Raw genomic sequence first — 21998 nt, 5'->3', positions numbered from 1 at the left:
TCATGAAAGGGTCCTTCCTCTTGATCACTTCTCCGGGTTGCCTTCAAACACACCCAAGATTCACTCCTCTCTAGGCTCATTATGGAGGGATGAAAATGTCGACTGACTGTCATGCTAACGAGCCACCCCTTGACTGAATCTGCAGAGCACTGAATGCCTGGATCTGAGAGAGGCAGGCCGCACTAATTTCTGTGAAGTACAGCCCTGCTGGATACTCCTGCTTTAAATCTGTGGACTTGAGCTCCTGAACGCATGAGACTGGCTGGACTGAGACTCCCTGATGACAAAGGTCACAGACACATGGGGGACAGGCATATCAAAAGCAGTCTTGGAGAAGAGCTTTAAAAGGAGCCTCACTAAATATGCAATTATTACAGGACCCAGGTACTGGCTCATGGGCATTTACCACAGAAATGGGAGGACTCAAGCACCAGTTCAAATGTTGAAAGGATCCTAAGCCTGAAAGCAACCCAGAAGTCCTTCCACAGGTCAATGGCTAACCTGACTGCCATTCATTCACAAGATAGAGTAATATTACTAGGCCATTAAAAAGAACAAGCTGTTGGCACATGCAACCACTTGGGCTAACCTCTATGGACTAGCAGCACTCCTTTAAGAAGGACTAAAGAGCAAACCAAGGGCCTCCGTGCCTGGCAGGCAAGCAACTCCGCCACTGAGTTACATGTAGTCCCAGCCCTGAAAATGAGCAGTCTCAAAAGGTCACATGTGATTCCATTTATAATAAGAAGATAGATATCATCTCATAGAAACTGAAAATAGGGCTGCAGGAGGGAGTGTGGGAGGAAAGTTGGTTGTAGCTTCACGAGGGCATGGGAGGATTGGATGCTGGAAATAGTCCACATCACAATAACTATCAATATCCCTGCTGTGACACAGCGCTCTACAGTTTCTAAAGACCTTCTCACCGGGAGGAAACGGAATAAAAAGCACGGGGGAATCATCTGTGTAATTTTTTACTTACAACCGAGTGTAAATCTGCAATTTTCTCAAAATACAGACTGCAATTAGCTTTGTAAAGGTTGATCTTCATAGAGTCAGTCCTGGTCCTGAAGCAACGGTTCAGTACCATACAGGTTCAAGTTGGTATAAAATCGTCTCTGACTTAACCTTGTGTCATCTTGGAAACAAGCCCTTCCCTCAGTTTTGGGTGTGAGCAATAGATTCACTTCCTCCAAGGCCCGGGAGGGTTTTTCTTGTTCTTGTTTTGTTCGAGGAAGGGTTTCCAGCTCAGATAGTTGAGGATGACTTTGGTCTTCTTCTGCTCCCACTGCCCCTATCTCCTTAGTGCTGGGGTTGCAGACATGTGCCACCATGCAGGGTTTTAATGAGGTACTGGGGGTTAAACCCAGGGTCTCAGGAGTGCGACGCAAGCACGCAGCTACATCCTGAGTCCTGCTGACGTTATTTTTAGCACAGCAATATCAAGTTGATGACTCTCCACAAGAGGCTTTCCTCAGCAGAGGGCACATCTCTGTGAGACTGCGGGATGTCCTCTCCTGTACTGTCTCACACCCCATCCTCCTTCCCAGGAGTCATGATCCCTGCCTGGCAGAAGGCAGCCAGGGCCTGCAAGACTCTGAATCCTGGAAGCCAGAGAAGGGTGACTGAAGGGTGCGGCTGTCTCCTCCCCCTCCTTCTCTCCCCTCCCACAACCACGTGCAGCCTGGGGTGGGAGGCTAGGTCAGGGCTGGGGGAGGGGTGGAACATTAGGTCAGCAGCATCAAGCCTGGCTGGGGTTGGCTTTGCTCAGGCCAGAGCTGTCAACTCTGCCCTTTAAAAAAAATGAGCAACAAAAGGGAAAAGGAAAGAAAAGAGAAGGGGCGGGGGTGGCCCAGACAGGGTGGGCGTGCGGGGCGGGGTGGGAGGGGTCAGAGCGGAGGAACAGGTGGGGGACTGCTTAAACAGAAGGCCCAACTCAGCCCTTTCCTTTCATGGAGGTTCTAAAGCTCTGTTTTAGTTCCGCAGGAGTGTAGGAGTGAGGCTGGGAGGGGAGGAGAGCAGGCAGCCACTGGACTTCAGACACCCCTCTTCCTGGGGTCAGGGTTAGGGGCCTCCATGGATTTCTGGGTTCTGGTTTCTTAACTGCCGGACTTCGATAGGGAACATTGGGATTGAAGAGGTTGGGGACAGTGTCCATGAGTTGTATCTGGTACCTCTACCCCCATCTGTGAAATGATGGCGTGTTATTCTAGAAAGTGTGCGGGTGAAAAGAAAAACACGGCAAGGGCCCGAGGAGAAGGAGGATGAATGCCCACACCTCCTGGGTTTGTTACTATAATGCACTTTGATCTTTCCAGAATCGAGTTTTTAGTTCCCAAGTTATGCTCACAGACTGGGCAGAACTTGGGGTTGCAACAGTCTCCTGGCAAACCATACCCACAAGAAAACCTCTGGATGGTTCCTCCTTATATGTGGTGTTGGGAGCTCTCAGAAAAGAATAAAAGAAAAAAAAGTTCCACCATGAGGGTTGTCTGTGTGCAGGATAGGGCGGGGCTCTCCTGGTGAGGGGTGGAGAGGTTTAAGTCATTGTAATGAAAGCTAATGGTTTCAAACATTTAGCCATCCTGGGCCCCAGTCAGTATCTATGAATCAATGAAGCAGTTATAGGATTTGATGGATTTTTTTCCCCCAGGGAGTCTGGCTCCATCAAGTTTAGAACAGTTTTGGTCTAGAAGGCAAAGCTGTGTTTAAATCAGGGAGGAAACAGCTGTCACGAATTTGCTAGCTTGCTCCAACCTAGCACAGCCTGCTAGGCTGCCTCAGGCTTCTCTTCTGGGAGTTGGTCTACAGGTTGCTGCTCTGTGTTGTGCTTCTGCTCTGCCTGCTCCCCTCTCCCTAACTGCTGCTTCTGCATCCTCCCTCCTGCTGCCTCTGCCTGAGCTTGTCTGGTGTCAGGGGTCAGGGTGCCTTGCATCCCCTGTGCACAGAACCCAGGGCACAGGCAAGTGTAGATGCTTGTTAATAAATGTCTTCTGACTTAATGCATGGAAAGGGAGTGGAGGGTCGGAGCCGAGCAGCAATATTTCACCTGGTTGTTTTGCTGAATGTCAGTCCAGAGTCAAAAGACAAAGTGCTTGTGATTTTCCATATTTGGCTAGATTTGTAATCCATGCAGAGAAAGAAATGTTCGGACACGTGGGTGTATTGGTACTAACACCTATTCTAATCACTCTATCTTAGCAACAGACACGGGGCACAGGGGCCGCTTAATCAGCCCTCTGGTGACTCAGCCAAGCAGCTTCTCTCTTCTGTTTTTTTGAAGATGGAAGGCTGGGTGAAATGGCAGTTCATCTCTGTTTTATCCCTCTCTACTGAGCTACCAATTGTTACTTTATTATATGAGATTCATATTGTGGAACATTTGTGATCTGAGTCTTTTTAAGGATAGTGTTCTATATCCCAAAGCTATAAAATCAGAAGCTTTGGTCTGGAGAGATAGACCACTGAGTGGTAGAACATTTACCCAGCACGCAGGAGACCCTACTTTCAACCCCCCAGTAACACACACAAACACACATGCATACACCTTAGCATTCACTGAAGCATGAGATACCTCGTGCTTACCCTATAGCATTTATTTAATTCAAGAAGAAAACAATCATAACAACGGCTACTTCGTCTTTGAAACTACTATATACACAGTCTTCTTCACCCTTACCAAACCTGTATGTACTATACTGTAAGATAAGGATAGCTGTGGCCCATTTTCAATATGAGGTGTGATTACTGTTTATCAGAGTAACAGGAGGGGCCCAGCTGACTGCTGGCGCCTGCTTATCTCAGACATTGAGAAGTAGAAAGTTTCAGGGTGTCTGTTATTTAACTGAGCCCAAGATGGGAAAGCGACTTGAGAATTTAAAAAAAAAATAGGAAAAAACAACAACAATGACAACAAAACCTGTGTCATTGTGGCACATACCTTTTATCTCAGCACTTGGAAGGCAAGAGACAAATGGATGTATGCAATTTCAAGACTAACCTAGGCTGCCTAAGTTTCAGGACAGCCAGAAGGAATGCATGCGGTGAGACCCCCATCTCAAAAATAAAAACAAAAATCGCCATTGTCTTCTAATAGACCGGGTTTGTCTTGCGTTTGGCTTTTCTCTATGTGTGCATCCCTTTTTGGTAGAACTGCATACTAAAAACTGGTTTGTTTCCACTAACCTTCTAAATTTGTTATTGACTTTCCCCAAAATATATTACCATTTCAAACATAACGCCAGTGGATTGGTTAATTAACTATATTCAGGGTCAGGAAAGTTGATGGCTGAGTTGGGATTTGAGCCCAGGTCTAGCTCACTCGAGACCGTTGTCCTTGTTACTCAGTGATGCTTCCTGAACACAAAAGTGTCCTGTCCCTTTTAGTTTGATGGCTTGCTTTCGGCTTGTTTTCTCCTCTGCCTTTTGACATCTAAGGATGAACCTCTATGGCTAGGCTGATGTGACAGCCAGGTAAAATGCACAAAGACAGAGACAAGAGTTAAGAGTTACAACAGATACAATTTTATTTAATTAAAACTTACACTTTAGAGCAGGACTCCTTCGACTTTTTCCACTCATAACTCCCTTTAGGTCAAGAAACTCACATAATTCGGACATGCAGAAATAGGGTTTCTTTTGTGTCTTGGTTCTGTTTCATCCCTCCAATTATCCAGTGGCTTCAGAGGAAGAGGAACGGCTCTGAGGTAACTGGCCAGTTTCCTCAGGTTCCTGCAGAGTCAGTGGTCATGGCTACTTTTCTCATTCAGTGCAGTTAGCAAGAGGAAGCACCTTCTCCTTAGTCGTTTCTGCCCAGCACAGGTACAGCTTATTGTCTTCTACTTAACTAACTAATTAATTTAACAATAATTATTAATCAGCCTGCTTATTATTAGCTCCGGAAGTAGAAATACAGCTGCTGCGTCACAAATGTCGTTTGTATATTTTCCCCCATACTTTTTTTGTGTTTTGTTTTCCTTTGTTGCCGAGTGGCAGTTTCAAGAGGTAGCTTCTCTGTGTCAGGTGTTTTCTTACAGCCGGCAGCTGGAGAGTGCACCTGAAAATGGAGTCACATTAACCAACATGGATTCAAAGCTGAGCTGGAATGGGGGCGTTAGATTGCTGAAGCCTGAGCCTGAGGTGGGTGTTGTCGCTCATGCCTTTCCTGGGAGTTAAAGCAGGTTATTGAGCTAGCCAGAGGCAGATGCACTCACCAGTGGAGGGAATCCACAGCTCACCTGTTCTCATGAGACATCTTGAGACACTGGCTCTGGAACTCACACCCCATGGCGGGAGCTTCAATGAGGCCATGCTTTGTACCCCCAGTGCTTGTCCTAGCGATGGAAGGCACTATGGCAGAGTGCTGTTTCTCCTAGTTGAGACAATTTCAGATACATCTCTCTGCACCTGGATTGCTCTGGGCTTAGGCCTCATTCCACACACTAGAGTCACTTCCTCTGTCTTTGCCTGTCCTAACCTTTCCCTCTTTACAAATGGTTTGACGGGTGGGGAGGCAGTGAGCACATCTGTGTGGTCATTCTGTCTGGAATACGCCTGACTGGGGAAAGTGGCCATAGAGTGTAGCACTTTGTCTCTCCTCACTGATGTTGTCTTTGCAGACTCTACCTAGTCCTGTCTCTATTTTTTCTCCACAGGTTTTGAACTCTTGAGTATGCCTCATGTGTGCACAGAGGTGAGTCTCCAGAAGCCAGCACAACCTTCCAGTGCCCATCTTGGCTCCCTGCTATTGTGCCTCAGACTTCATAAATGCTCAAGAGGCAGCTATATTTTTCCATGGCAAGGCCTGGTTGCTCCATAGGTTAGGGGACTCTCAGAAGAATTCTTGAGAAGCCTCAGAGGGCTGTATGGGTCTGGGGATTAGGACTCCTCACCATGGGAGCCTTTGGTATAGAGACCCGTAGTAGACATGGACAGGGCAAAGGTGTGGCAGGTAAGGAGAATGTCACAGACAGATACTCAACTCTACCTCTCAAAGCTACCGAGTTATGCTTGGTACTAAGGCTTCATCTCAGGAGTTCTCAGTCCTCAGAGCTCAAAGACAATGGGGTGGAGAATGAATGGAGGGGGAGATGGTCATTAAGTCTGGTGGCACCAGAATTGCCTCTATCTCAGGGTCCTTGTATGCTTCTGGATAACCTGCAAAGCCATCAGTCAAGTACTTTGGAATATTTGAGGAGGAAAATCTTATTTAGAGAAATAGGAGCAGTTTAACTTTACCGCTCCCTCATAAGATACACAAAGTGAGGAAGAGCCTGCAGACAGCCATAGGCACCTTGTACCTAGCCTTCAGCTCTCAGCTCTGGGGTGCCCGCTTTGTCTGGGGGGTAGCTTCAGTTCTTGCCCAAACGCTTTTGGGAAACAACAGAGGTGATGCCGCCTTTAGAGTTATGGAGAGTTCTAGATGGCACTGCAGACACAGGAGTGAGTGCAGAGGGGAGGATAGGGGAGTCTAAAAATAGCCTGCAGGGAGGGCTCCAGGGGCCATCACCCCTGTTTTCCCTGTCTGTGTTGGACAGAGCAGCTGAGTGCAGTCACCCTCATGGAACAGGAGCAAAGATGCTGTGTGGTGGACTGGGAAAGGGTCCAGAGAAGGGACCCAGAGGTGATGCAACAGCTGCAAACTAAGGCTGGAGGCCAGGCCTGTGAGGGGGCTCCGTGAGGGAAGAGCTCTCGATAATGGTGGCGCCAAAGCACCCTCTGTGGTTGTTCTCTGATCCTGCAAAGGACAGAGTGAAGGTTGCACTGTGGTTTTTCTCTTGATACGAGACAACGGCTTCCTGCAGGCCAGCCTCCCACAATGGAGACCTAGGCTGCTGATGACTGGGACACTGGTCCTGGGTGGATCTGAGGGAGGAAGACTGACAGCCACTGCTGCACACAGATCCCAAAGCCATCAGAACCCGGAAGAATTACTCATGAGTGGCCCGTTTCAGACAGCTGGCACCGGCGACTGTTGGAACAGGTGGAGGCCTGCCTCGTTTCCATCCATCAACCACTGTTACACTGGGTTATAGAAGAAGGAAGGGAGACAAGTCGGGTGATTAGTAAAGTCCTTCTGTAGGGGAAAGGACCAATTCTATCCATGGAATCAGCAGCTTTACATGGGTGGTCATGTTTCGGGTTATTCCTCCAGTTTTAGGGATTAATAGCCAAAGGTAAAATGAGATTAATCAACTGGCCACACTGGCATGTTCTTTAGCATTTAGTTTGTTAGGACTTAAATATGGGTATGTCTAATTCCTCATAGTTAGAGGAAGGGGATGTGAAGAATGATAGTCTAGCTCCTCATAGTTGGAGATGTAAGAAATTATAGTTAGCTGTTTCATCTATCTATCTATCTATCTATCTATCTATCTATCTATCCAACTATCTATCATCTATCTGTCTATCTATCTATCTATCTATCTATCTATCTATCTATCTATCATCTCCCCCCCTCTCATTTATCTGCTATTTTATTTGTCTCCTATGCTCAGACAGCATCCTCAGGTCACTGTCCTGGGCAGTTTTTGTCAACTTGACACAAGCTAGAGTTAAGTTGGGAAAAGGACCCTTGACTGAGAAACCGTCTCCATCAGATTGCTTGTAGGTAAGTCTGTAGGATATTTTCTTGACTAATGATTGACATAGGAGGTGGTCATGCCATCCCTGGGCATGTGGTCCTGGGTAGTGTAAGAAAACAAGCTGAGCAAGCCATGAGGAGCAAGTCAGTGAGCAGCACTCCTCCACATCCTCTGTTTCAGTCCCTTCCTTGAATTCCTGCCTTGGCTTCCCTTTAAGATGAACTGTAACCTGAAAGCCAAATAAACCTCTTCTTCTCCAAGTTGCCTTTGGTCAGTGTTTTATCACAATAAAAGACACCAAACTAGGACACTCACACTGATCACCGACTCTTGGGGTCCCTAAGTTCAGAGAAAGTCAGTGGAGGGGTTGACTCTGCCCATGGCTTAGCTTTGGAGCATCCCTATAGTCTTTCCTTGTCTTAGAACAGAACGATGCATCACCAAACCCAGGTTTTAGCTGGGTACCTGGTTGCCCTGGCCTGGAATCTGAACCGATCCACTCTCTATGGGTGAATTAGTGAAACAATTCATCTTGGACAGGGAACACCCTTAACAAGTCTGTGAATGGGCTCAGAGGAGTATAGGGCTCAGGGGAGCTGCACACTGTGGGAAGCTGAGGAGAGATGAGACACTGGCCTCCTCTTGTCTCACTGCCTGCCTCCCCCTCCCCCAGCCCTCTCTGCTTGGGAACCTGCTGGGATGCTGGTCTCTGTTCCCCACCTGCTGAACGGTGGGAATTTGTTTTGGTGGTAGATTATATTTTCTCCAAGAGGGTTTGAATTACCTCTACCTCCTTTCATTTAATTAGGTGGAGGCTGGTGTCTATTGTGTCCAGTGGGCCTTCCTGCATGAATAAATAATAACATGTTTGTTTTCTTTTGGGTGGGGTTCATTTTTAAAACGGTGGGTTGGCCAAAAGTAGAGCGAGCATGGGGGAGATTATGAAATCATTGGGTAAGAGGTAGAGGCAAAGTTTTACACCCTTCCCTCACCCCCTCACCCGGAGTAGCTCTTTTCCCTATTTCTTCTTGGCCCTAGTTTTGTTCAATGTATTCAGAACCTCCTCTGTTCTCACTCCTCTCTGGCTGGCTAGGTGTGCATTCTCTCTCTCTCTCTCTCTCTCTCTCTCTCTCTCTCTCTCTCTCTCTCTCTCTCTCTCTCTCAAGCCCTGCTCACTTTGCTCTTACTATGTTACTGTGACAAGCATGTCAAAGGACAACTCCCAGGAGTTAGTTGGCTCCTTCCACTGTGTCTGAATAGAGCCCAGGTTGTCAGGCTTGACAGTGAGCAAGTTCCCTTCATCCAGTGGTTCATCTCACTGGCCTTATTTATATTGAATTTTTATAGCATATTTTTGCTGCCTTTTGTCAATTTTAACTATTATGAATGTCTATTAGTTCTTGCAAGAAAGGCTGCTTTATAAGATGAAAATGTGAGACTTGAAAATATAATGTGAGCAGTACATGCTTAATCACTAGCTGGCTTGAGAGCTGGCTTGGAGGATTTGGATTTACATTTTAGTTCAGACAAACAACCAGTGTACAATTGTTGGCAACTGACTTTGTCTTTTTAAACTTCAGTTTCCTCACCTGTGAAATGGGATAGGAACAGTTGCCACTGTATGAGACACACAAGCTTACACTTTGCTGAGAAGACAGTTGGTTAAGACTGTCACTAAATGGACTTGCTTTAACATCTGCTTGAATTGCAGATTCTGCAGGCCATCAAGGGTAATTTTAAGGGCAAATGTTCCAATCTCTGTTTAGAAAGTGACAGAGCTTCCGAGAACAGCCCTGCGTCTGAGGTGGGTGGGAAAGTCCACTGAGGAGCCTCCTAGAAGCTGAGTGACAGAGAGAATTGGTGAGACTGCCAGTGAGGTCACTCTGCTCCGGGGCATCCCCAAGGGCCAATTGAGCAGAGGAATCATGGGAAATGCAGGTGAGGCCATTGGGAGCAGTCAGGCTGGAGATGTGTCCTCTCCACAGTGATGAACAGTGATAAAGAGGCTGATACCCTGAAGGCCACAGCAGGCACTTCAAGAGTTTGCCCCACAAGCAGAGTGAAGCTCAAAGATGGGGCTAAAGGAATGTCTGAAGTTTCTAGCATTGTCACAAATGGCCTGCAAATTCAGAGCTACAAAACCACTATTTGTCGAGATCACAAGTTCCGTGTGTCAGGGACTTGCTAGGGTGTGCCTGCAGTGGCTTGTCTCTGTGCCCCTCCCCCCATCCCCTAGGATCTCAGTGGCTGTGTTTGGACTCCTCCTCTGGAGCTGTCTTCTTCTGTGTTAACATGCAGCTCCGGCAGGCAGCTAGCTGAGTCTTTGCCTGGGTCTATCAGACTCCCCACCACCCCGCACTGGAGTTTTCCAGGCACTGTGGTTCCTCACAGCATGGTGGATGGGCTCTAAGGGTGAGCCACTCAAGGCCTGACAGGGGACTAGAAAGCATTTCCTCAGAGACTTCTAGGAGTCTGGCAGCAGCTTATCTGCAGACCCTTTCATCAAAGCAATTACAAGGTCTTGTCTGAGTGGAAGGTTAGAGAATCATTGAGTTCATGCCTCAGTGGAGGAACGGTGGGGTCAGAGACACTGGGAGCATCTTTGCAAAATGCAGTCTGCTGCAAAGAAGGGCATGGGAAAAGCCAGAGGCTGCAAACGAGCAAGTGTTTGCTAGAATTTGCTGGGTGTCAAGACTCCAGGATAGAGCCAGGAGGTGGTGGTGCTTGCCTTTAATCCCAGCGCTTGATGGGAGACAGAGGCAGGCGGATCTCTGTGAGTTCGAGGCTAGCCTGGTCTGCAAAACTACACAAAGAAACCCTGTCTTGAATTTCCCCACCCCCCAAAAAGACTCAAGGATAGGGATGGGAATACAGTGATGTGCAAAACCAGACCTATTTGGATCTCCTAGAGGTGACCAGTGGAAGAGCAGACTTGTCAAACATGCCGTGTAGAAGCTGCTGTGGTAGGTTCTCGGGAGGAACATGGGACTGTGTATCTTGTAACAGACCCTTGATTTTATAGTCAGAGAAGGGAGGAAACCTTCCCTGAGGATGTCTGAGGTGAGAATAAAGGAGGGTAGAAGGAGGGTTATCAGCATCAGGGGAAGAAGGCAGGCTTTCCACACTCATGTGCCAGCAACAGGATGGAGTCATATGGAATGATTGTGTAGTCCCGGGTAGAGAGCAGCATGACTACAGAGCTCAGTGGCTCTAGACCATCATTAACCAGACCCCTCCTTTCTCTAGTGCCTGAAACATCAGGTTGACCATACTTTCCCCTGCAAAAATTCATAGCCTCCCATTACACAAATGAAGATGGATCCAGCTGTAAACTGGGATTCACTGGTTCAGTATCAGTAGAAGCTACTCTGCAGCAATCTGGAAGCTAGTCTTGGGATCCAAAGGACATATCTACTTTATTACTTCTCCTTTCTGGACTTGAGAGGAATCAAAGAAAGAATTTAAGTCCTTCGTCACTATGGAACTCAAACTGAGAATATTTATAGCTAGGGCAGTCCATCTTGACCGAGTTGGTCCCAGAAGTACAAAGATATTTTGGTATTATTGCTAATAGCAATGGATCAGCAGATTTCTGAAGTGGGCCCCAAGGTCATCTGGGTTAAAAAACATAGAATATGACTTGGGTGGGTTGCAAAAGTGAGAAAAAATTCCAGGTACTTTCCAAAGTTTGCTAGTGTCTGGATTAGAATCTAAGCCCAGTCAGGCACACAGATTGCCCAGCACACATAGCGCCTGATGAGGTCTCCTCAGGGAAAGGTAGTGTTTTTCTATTAAGGATCCCATACCAACAGCAGTCTCTGCAGCAGAGAGAAAGTAATGCTTAGCAACATCTCTACATGTGATCATCAGGACTTCTGGCCATGCAACTTGCCTTTTTTTTGTTGCCCAGCTGTAACTCTTGTTCATTTAGAAGCAGCCACATTATCTAGAAATTTACAGTTTTTAACAACTGGGATTCAGATACCCAGCTGATGTAGCCAGCGTAGGTATTCAATATTTTGGCTTGTGGAGGAATTTGCTTAAGGAAGAATTTGTTTGAGTCTTTCACTCCTGAGAGGCACCCGTCTTTGTTTGCTGGTACTTGGTTACATTTCCCTGATGTGTGCTGAGTAGAGAACTGAAGATTCTTTCCATGTTCTGGGATAATGTTTTCTGAATATCCCGTCTCCTTAGAGAAAGGAGTGTCTGAAAGGTCACTACAACCCCCACCAGGTGCAAAAGGATGAACATGTCAATTCTGCCTGTTTTCCTTTGCCTGGAGAGTATCCCACTCCGTCAGCATGTTAGGCCAGTGCTGTGGCCACTCTCGTTTGATCTTCCCTACCATAGTTTGACACAGAATGTCTTCAATGTGATTCTTCTTTTCCAAAATGCTCAGCGTTCCACTTGTAATCAGCTCCATGGCGCTGGCCTTCAGAGACACCTCCCATGGAGACATACTGTTCCACTGAAACCTGGCAACATGTTCCAGGATCTGAAGGCCAAAGTGACATGGAAATTTGTGTTTTCTCAGCCAACCTCAAGGCACCTTTCTCTAGGCACCTTTCTCTAGACTCTTCACAAAGTTTGAGTGCTTCCTGCTGGAATTACTGGGTGGAGTTTAGTTCCATCATGACTGTCACTGATTTCCCCAGTCCCTCACTCAGTGTGTTTGCTTGCTCCATCTCTGTGGCTAGTTCCAGGAATACTACCATCATCCCAGATGATGAGCACAAGGCATGCACAGTTCCCTTAGGAGGACCACACATGGATACTGGGCCATGGCAGGATGGTAGTTCCTCAACATATTTTACGTGGATAGCTTTCAAGCCAGAATAACAACAAGTATTTATTTCACATATAAACAAGGTTACTTCTTTTGCTTAGCATAAAATCCTACCATTTGAAGGAAGAACTGATGGGCGTCTGTTGAAGAGAGAGAAGGGGACACTGGAAAAGGAGGCTCTCTGGGACTTCCATCCATTGAGAGCTGGAAAGATGGGGACTGCCTAGCTAGTGAGGAGGGGTGGAGTGACCTTTCTACTCAACAGATCAGAGTCAAGTTGGGCAGTGGTGGTGCACACCTTTAACTCCAGCACAGTGGAAGGGAAAACATCTTAGCTTGGCAGATCAATGAAGACAGGAAGACACGGGAAAGACTCCAGATGTAGGAGAAAGAAATACACTCTTGGGATCCCTAAGCACATTAGATGGAGTCAGCCCTCCAGCCCTGATCTTTTACATTTTAAACCATTGGCAAAAAGAATAATATTTCACAACACATGGGAATCATATGAGATTCAAATCTTCATGTCTATAAATTTGAAGTGTTATTAGGATGCAGCCATGCACTATTGGTGGCTACTTCTGGCCCTGCTCCTTTACCATATGTGGTTCCTGTCCATTGCACCAGAATAACAGAACTCTCAGTGAACTCCAGTCCTGAGGCATCACACAGGCTGTGTCCACAGCTCTCCAATCTCCGGGCCTGTGATAAATTCCTGCAGACCTGGTTTCTAAGAGGACATCAGCTAGGTGTGCTCTTGCTTTGGCACTGCTGACAAAACTCTTGAGAGAGAGTCCTTGTGCCCAAGGCAAAGAGAAAGGCCCGTCCCCGTAGGATAGAGGCAGCTGTCTGACTGAGTCCACAGGCACAAATCCCACCCTGCCGCTGTGCTGGAGCCATTGAAGTTGCTTGTGTGTCAGCTGGCAGAGGGCTTTGCCTGTTGACAGGTCTCCCATTTAAATATAATCACCTTTTTATATCCATGGAGCTCTCTGAATGCCTCTCCCCACCCAGAGCTTTCCCGATGATTGAAAAGAGCTAATCCAACACATGGCATTATCTCCTCTGAATGGACCCCGTTTATCACCTGGACAAACCCAGAAACTTCAACCCCAAGCTTCTCTTTGTTGTAGCAACAGGTGCTCCGGAAGGGAGTACGGGTGGGCGGGGAAGGATGTGCTTAACACCGGAATGGGAAGAAGGGGGCTGTGGAATGCTCTTCAGGGGAGACCTTTAGAAGGAAAGTCAGCGTCTCTAGGCCAGAATGCTCTGGGACAGAGTCCCTGCAGCACTTAGGGTGACAGGTGACAGACACAAGGATCTTAGAGTATTCTGAAAAGTGTTCCATAGCTGAACAGGGTGTTCTAGAAAATGAATGTTTCCTAAACTATCCCAAGGGAACAATAATTTTAAGGGAAGATTGATTTTTCTTTGTTTTCAAATTCTGTAAGTATTAATATGGTTTAAGTCAGTTAAGTGACCAGAAATTTAAAAAAAGGAGGAATAACCAGGCATGGTGGTATACATTTTTTTTTGGGAGGCAGAGGCAGGAGGATCAGGGGTTTGATACCAGTCTGGGTTACATGAGATCTTGTATCAAAAACAACCCACAAAACCCCCAAAATAAAAGGAATGAAATATGAAGGAAGAAAAAAGGAAGCAAGGAATAAAGAAGGGAAAAATAAATGCACAAATGAATTCATTTAATATTTTTGGTGAAGGGAGTGCTGAGAATTGAACCCAGGACTTTGTGAATGCTAGGTAGATGCCTCACTACTGAGTTTCACACTTCTTACTCTAGTGTAATACTACATGTCTTTCTTTCTTTTTTATTAATTAAATTTTTTCATTTATTTTATATCTCAACCTTAGTTTCCCCTCCCTCCACTCCTCCCATTTCTGTCTCCCCTCCCCCACTCACTCCTCTTCTGTTGCTTTTCAGAAGTGAGAAGGCCTCCCATGGGTACCAACAAAGCATGGCTAGCAAATTGAGGTAGGACTAAACTCTTCCCTTTGCATTAAGGCTGGGTGAGGCAACCCAGTATGGGGAATAGGTTCCCAAAAGCCATCTCAAGCATTAGGGGTGGGCCCTGATCCCACTGCTAGGAGTCCCACAAGTAGACCAAGCAACAGAACTGGCATACATACCTGCATGCCTTTTTAATTGCTTTACATATGATGTCTTTTATTCCAGTGAGTTGGGTTGTTCTTGAGAAAAAGGACAATGGTTATAGTAGTCACAATCACACACAAGCAGCAGAACTGTCATAACCAGTTGAGACTCCAAGGGAATTGTTACTTTCTGTAACCAAACCAAAGGCTGACAGTGTAGTTCTGGCTTCAGGGACAACTGGGGACACAGGAAAGACAAAAGCGTAGGACTCCCTGCTCCTCATGTTGTTTTTGCCCATCCCCACTTGGGTCTTTCTTTCTTAGAAAGGGAATACTGTGAACCATTTTCCTTCCATACTACCATCTTCCATTCCTTGTTCAAAATTTGTCTCCAGGCTGGAACGAACTAAAAATAATCTTTCCTAGAGTGCACACCTTCCTACATCCCCTGTAGATCAAGAACTTTCTTTTTGTTTTTTACAGACAAATACCACAAGCACTTTAGCTTTTTCTTTTTCTTCTCTTGATTTTAGAAAGTTGTATGCATTGAATATACAAGGCCCAACCTTTGGGCAGGGGACTGCTATCCACTACTGTGACAAAGTATCTAAGAAAAATAAATCATCTTAAAAGGCAAAAACAAACAAACAAACAACAAACAAAAGCCCATTTATTTTGGATCATATTTTCAGAGGCTTTAGTTTAGGAGTTGCTTGGCTCCACAAGTTTTGGGCTCATAGCCTGCAGTGTGTGGTGGAGAAAAACTGTCTCCTGGCGGAGTTCAGGACTCAGAGGCAGAGAGGAAGGATCTGGGGTCCCAAGATCCCCTTCAATGACCTACAATACCTCTACTTCCTTATCCTAGGTTCTTAAAATCAGGAACAGTAACATGCATCCATGCAAGGTAAGTCCAGCTAAGACAGAGAACTCTTTCCTGATCAGTTCTTGCTGTTCCTAAATGAGTGTGCGTTAGCTTATTTGTCATACCGGGTCTACTTGACCTCTTAGTTCTGAGACATATGTATGGATGCGTTTTTATCTTGCTTTCAGGTGAGGAAACTAAGAGGGGCTTGCCTAACATTTTATAGATTTCAAGCAGTTAATCTACTGTGTGGTCATGGAATTTTGTGAGACATAAAAAACAAAACAAAACAAGCAGAAATTTCCAAGGTGGGAGGAAGCAGCTCTTTAGAGGTAGAGCCTCATGCCTGCATTAAAAGCTTGGAGAAATTCTAGAGACAATGGAAAGTTTTGAAAGTCTTGAACTCAGTGAAAGGACCAGGTTCTGTCTGCCCCTACTTATCCAAGTCAACAATCTTGAGTCTCCTCTGGTTCTATTGAGGGAATCTGACAATTCCAAATAACTGATGAGAAATAAATAAACACACTCACAAATAAATAAATACATACACACACGAGGAAAATGAAAGTAGAAAGGGAAGTACAAGAGGGTATGGGGTTCTGCAGGGAAGAGAAGGGGAGCAACAGAGGGTAGAAAGATACACATGGCATGAAAGCAGAAGGGTGGGTTACTTAGGGGTACAGCAGCAAATGTGGGGGGATGAGTGAGTGCCGAAGAAAATGAGTAAGAAAAAGTAATGATGTGTATGTATCAATGTGTCACAACGAAAACCATTTCTTTGTTGAGAAAGTTAATTTTTAATTGATTTTTTAAAAAAGCATGGTTTCTCTGCATAATCCAAGGTGACCTTGAACCCATGGTCTTCCTGTCCTTGCCTCTTGAGTGAGGTGGATTACAGGCATGCACCCCATGGCCCTCAGTGATGGAAATCTACTATGCAGCCCCTTCCCCAACACTGAAGCTGACCTTCTGACCCCTCAATACCAATGCGCATTTCGTTGGTACCAGCTGGCCAGGCTGCAGCAGCAGACTGTGGGGAAAAGGGAGGGTGCTGGCACAGCGCTCCAGATGCTCTGGGTTTCTCTCTTAAGACTGGTTCTCATGCCCAAAGTAATCTTGTGGCTCAGCCCATGGGGCCATGGGGCTCTGATTCCAGTTTCTTTTTTCTTTGCCTTCAGGACTTCCCAGCTCTGGTCTCTTGGGGTTCCTGTGTATGTAGCCTGGGAGTATAGAGTGGGGCAAGGGCTGGGGGAGGGAGTGTTGAATGAGGTGGGTGGTAATATTTTCCAGTTCTTTCTCTAAAGTGTCTGCCTTCCCTTAATGGACACGGAAGTGAGCCAGCCGCTGACTATGCTGGCTGAAAGACTGGCTACCGCTTACATCATCTGGGCAGCCAGACCCGGGACAGGATGGGGGAGGTGGGGAAGAAACTGAGTAGGGATTAATCCATCCCTGAGTGAATTGGTGGACAAAGGCAGTAGTGATCAGGTAACTTTTTTCTCAAGAATATGTCTTGGGGAGATGGAGGAGAGCCAGGGAGTGACATTAGTACACGCATGGAGTAGTTCTTACTTGCTTCACCCTTTGCCAACATCTGAGGTCCACTGCATGTCACTCTATGCAGCTCTATTATGTGAGCTCAGTTTCAGACTATATCATGAAATATATCTTGAGTGACATCAAATGGTCCAACATTAACAGCTCTTGGTATGGGAGAGATATTGCATAGATTAGGTTCTGCACGAGGAAACTCCCCTACGGTTGGAGATGGGTGACAACTCCTTAAACACTGCCCAGTTGTCTGCAGATCAGTAGCAAGGCCAGCTGACTGGGATAGGGCATCTCCAATCTTGACTGCAGGACCTTATGTGTTTATGGGCTGGGTGGTGGGTCACTTAGCCTGGGTTCATTTATGCATTCTACCCCAGGTACACTCGCTTGTCCTCCCACAGGAGAACTTGGGTCTGTCCATGTGGCAGGGTTAGGGGGTCCAAGAAGATGAAAGTTACTATTACTTTGGATCACACTCTATTGCTCAAGAAAATTACAAAATAGTTTGGATTCAGGAGATGGGAGAAGATGCTCCACCTCTCTCTCTCTCTCTCTCTCTCTCTCTCTCTCTCTCTCTCTCTCTCTCTCTCCCTCCCTCCCTCCCTCCCTCCCTCTCTCCCTCCCTCCCCCCTCTCTCTGTGTGTGTCTATGTGTCTGTGTGTGGGTGTACATCCATGGAGGTCAGAAATTAACATTGGTGTCTTCTTCCCACTTTTTTTTTGAGACAAGCTCTCTCACTAACCCTTAAGCTCAACAATTCAGCTAGCTTGACTGCCTAGGAAGCCCCAGGGAACCTCCTGTTTCTGCCTCCACTGCACATGCCTGTGCTTGGCTTTGTACATGGGTGCTGGGGACCAGACTCAGGTCCTTACGTTAATGAGGCAAGCATTTAACTGGGTGAGCCTTCTCAGTTGCTCCAAACTGTTTGCCACCAAGGATGCTATCTTTACCAGGAGGCAAAGAAATCTCCCACTGACCTGACTCAGCTTCTTCTTTTTTTTGGTTTTTTGGAGGCAGGGTTTCTCTGTATTGTTTTGGAGCCTGTCCTGGAACTTGCTCGGTAGACCAGGCTGGTCTCGAACTCACAGAGATCCACCTGCCTCTGCCTCCCTAGTGCTGGGATTAAAGGTATGCACCACCAACTCCTGGCTCTGACCCAGCTTTTTATCAGTCTTTAGTATATTCTCCTCCTGTCTTTTCCTCTTGAGTTCCTTCCACATTTCTCTCTTTCCCATTGTGATTTCTGAGGAATATAGACCTATGCTAGTCAAGAAGGAAACTATAAGTAGCATTGGCCATTATTCTATTGCTAATGGAGAACAATGAATGTATCCATCTTATTTTGTGGTGGGCCCCACTGACTGTGCTATCCCTTACCTGTGGAGTTCACGTTCTTGCTCAATACTGGGCACAGGGTGGGTGGTCAATAAATTGCTGCAATTATTGTGTCTAGATTGCAGAAGAAACTGTAGATTAAATGGGGTCCATTCTGAGTCATCTTGGTGAGGTGGCATAAAGCTCAGAGGATAGGCCCTGGACTAGACAGATGTATTAAAAGGACCACTCAGTTCTGGGTCTGCCATCTCAGAACCAAGTTATTAGGCAGGACCTGAAGGGCTACTTGGACTCAAACTCCTTGCAGCTACTTTCCTTTGGGGTCCTAGGTGATGTGTTTTGTTTTCTCCGTAACTCACAGTGAAGTAGGTAGAACGAGGTTTCTCTTTTTCCTGTGGGAGACTTAGAAAAAGAGTAAATAATGATCAACAAACCAAGGGAAATAAATAAACAGCAATTACTGGTCTATCAAATTATACTAAATGGTTTAATTACAAAGCAGGAAAGAAAATGAAAAGGTTAGGGAGGTGGAAGAGGCAGGAACCATGCAAGTAGAGAGGCCAAAGGGATGAGCTGTTATCAGTAGGAAAAGACAAGCTTACCCCATTCCTTCCCTCTGCTCAACAAAGTTTGTTTCTTTCCTACAGAAAATTCAAGAGGGAGGGCTGTGGCCAATGGTTCTTTCCCCTGCAGATGTTCCAATACCTGCGGTGTCTGGTTCTTTTGGTTTGTTCATCCATTTATTGTTTGAGACAGGGTTTCTCTTTGGAGTCCTGGCTATACTGGAAGCAGCTATGCTGACCAGGTTGGTCTCAGACTTAAGAGATCCACCTGTTGAATGCTGGTATTCAAGGCATGCAATATCATGCCTGGCCTGTCTGCATTATCTGTATCTGCATTGTAAGGACATCAACAGAAGAACCCAGGGTGCCTAGGCACAAAACCTAATTTTACGTAGTCACCAGCCAAGTTCTTCTGAAGCCACGGGGTGGGCATCTGTTGGCTGGAGGGGTCCTTCCTCTGTGCTCTGACTCAGATGTCCCAGTGAACAGGGACGTCTTTGAAATGTATGGAGAACCCAGGATTTATAGTGGCTCGTATATGGAGATTTCTTGAATGTATGTGTATGTATGCATGCTTACTGTATGTCTCCATACAACACTGTGCCATGAACTTGGCTGTACTTCCTCTATGCAGGAGAAGAGATCTTGGCCTTGGCAGGGAGTGGGTGTACGTGTGGACTTGAGTCACAGTGGGCTCAGAACTGGGTTCAAGCTTCTGAAGGCCTGTCACCTGCAAGGCTCATTATAGAATAGACCAGGTGCTTGGAGAGTGCCCAAAGCAGTACTGACTGCACCATCATGAGTTTGAAAAATATTCCTGGGAGAGATATAAATAAAGACTCTGAGCCTGGAGCCAGGGTTTTAGAAAGCCATCCTTAAATGCAGGGTGATTTATGGTCCCTGATGTCTCTTCCTGTCAGTGACTCAGCTCTCTAGCCCACTAAGGCCAGCCTGATCCAGTAACATCAGGCTTGACTGAAAGATTATAGCCCAAGCTGGTCTCAAGGACCCCAATGATCTGATCACCCAGCTACTAAGTTAAGCTTTTCTGCCTCTGTTCTCTTCAGGGAAAATCTAGCTGAGACATGGATGAATAGACCCTGTACCAAGAGGCAGGGACACAGACATTCCCAATTGGTTGACCCCCAGAAGCCTGTTATATACCTTTGGGGCCATGAAGGATTTTCCTATCCTTGGGAAGGAGTGGTTCAAATCCCATTCCCCCTGTTCTTCAGTGTCCTGCAGCCATAGCTCTCAACTCTGGGAATGGCAAGTTCAGGACAAAGTCCTGCTATAGCCACAGCTTTCTTCACTCTCTGAGGTCTGGAGAGATGACTCAATGGTTAAATGCACTAGTGGCTCTTTCAGAGAACCAAGGTTTGATTCCCAGTGGGCTGCAACAGTCTGTAACTCTGGTTCCTGGGATTCTGACTCCCTCTTCTGGCCTCTGAGGGTACCAGTCATGAATGTGAAGTATAGAATACATGCAGGCAAAACAACCATACAAATACAATAGATAGTTTAAAAAAAATCACCCAAGTCTAGTGCCTCAAGTGGCTGAACAGAGAGGTTCAGCTAGCATTAGGCTTAGCCTGGCGATAAAGGTGTTGTAGGGGGCAGTGAGGTAGAAGCAGAGCTAGATTCTGGATTCTCTCAGTCCTTGCACACCTATGCCTCCTTTCTCCCACTATGCCCTTAGTAGACTCCCCAGTCACCTGAAGAGATGGATGAAGTTTGGGGGGGGCGCGTGGAAAGACCAAACAGGATTTTTTCATTTGCATCGAGTGTTTAGAGAGCTGGAGATGCTGGGATGTCTTTTAGCCACATTCCTTCCCCCACCTTGGAACTCACTGGTGTTTTATGCCAAGGCCTATACACCTGGCTGTCCAAGCATAGGGGGAAACATCCATCATCCAGGATTGTTTTAAAAATAGTGTAACTCTTTGATTAAATGGCTAAACAACTCCAAATCAAACTTTCTCTGCAGTAGCCTGTGATTTGTGAAACTGACCTAGTTTTAGTACAGGCTCTAAATACAATAGGTATGCAATGGTTGTTGAGTAGATAAACAATTCCTTATATTGGTACTGAGCTGTCTTCGTTCAACATGCATTGATTAAGCCAAGGTGTGCGTGTGCGTGCACGTGTGTGAGTGTGTGTGTGTGTAGATATGTGTGCTTCTACAAATATTTGTCCTCAAAAGCCTTTTTCTGCAAGAATACTTTATATTAACACACACACACTCCAACACATATACATATACATCGAGATAGACATATACACATGTACATAACACACACACACACACACACACACACACACCACTGTACATCAAATCGACAGAAAACAACTTTATAAATCACAGGAAACAGAATGTCTCAGTCACCACCTGCCTCAAATCATGGCGTTTCTGCCTGCTCTGGCCTGGCTTTGCTGGACTCCAAGAACTTCCTCTAGACCAGTGATTCTCAACTTGTGGGTTGTGACTCCCCTGCAGGGGGTCACACATCAGATGTCCTGCATATCGTATGCTTATGTTATGATCCATAACAGTAGCAAAATTACAGATTCTAGGTAGCAATGAAACAATTTTATGGTTACAGTCACCACATGAGGAACTGTATTAAAGCTCACAGCGTTAGGAAGGTCGAGAACCACTTCTCTAGATGCTGGCCCAGGCTTGAGAAGTTTCTATTCTCTGTGGTTTCCTCCTGAGCTTTAGAATCCCAGGAGCCTGGGGTATCTTGAACCTTTTGCTCGGAAACACTCTTAATCAACCATGTCCTTTTTGAGTGATCGAAGTAAGACAGACTGTAAACCATTGACAGGTGTGGATCTGCAGCTCCTGGGGAGTGGTTAGCTTTAGACACCCCTGCATGCTATGGAAGGAAACTTGACCACTAGGAATGAAAAGATTTGCAATTTTGAGTGGGCATGAAATAGCCACATCTCTGACTGATGGAAAGTAACTGCTACATAAGAGGTACAGACACAGCTCCACAAACCTGTCAGTCAGGACGATGACCTCAGAGGTAGTGTTGAGGCTGGGACAAGCTGCTGCACTTAGGTCAGTACTACTTGGTTCAGCTTCCAACAGTTTCTTCTTGTTGAAATCTACACACTGCATTGGAATTCACAGACCTGGATGGCTGTGCCTAATGCATCGGCTCTCTGAGGTTCTCAGCCACCAGGCAGAAGAATCTCAG

The 21998-nt window shown here is 46.2% G+C and overlaps 1 long non-coding RNA gene and 1 pseudogene across 1 annotated transcript; one reads left to right on the top strand and one right to left on the bottom strand.

The window, feature by feature from the left end:
• The first annotated feature begins 1980 nt into the window (after nucleotides 1-1980).
• LOC121142792 lies at nucleotides 1981-7843 on the top strand. Its single transcript, XR_005879897.1, has 3 exons — nucleotides 1981-5139; nucleotides 5655-5692; nucleotides 6804-7843. It is a non-coding gene; the product is annotated as an uncharacterized LOC121142792 (long non-coding RNA).
• A 3103-nt stretch (nucleotides 7844-10946) lies between these two features.
• LOC101834450 lies at nucleotides 10947-12298 on the bottom strand (annotated as a pseudogene).
• Nucleotides 12299-21998: the final 9700 nt, after the last annotated feature.

This window comes from Mesocricetus auratus, unplaced genomic scaffold (genome assembly GCF_017639785.1).
Source record: "Mesocricetus auratus isolate SY011 unplaced genomic scaffold, BCM_Maur_2.0 Super-Scaffold_100010, whole genome shotgun sequence".
NCBI lineage: Eukaryota > Metazoa > Chordata > Mammalia > Rodentia > Cricetidae > Mesocricetus > Mesocricetus auratus.
Note: the sequence above shows the minus strand (reverse complement) of the source record. Positions and strands in the feature narration are given on the sequence as shown.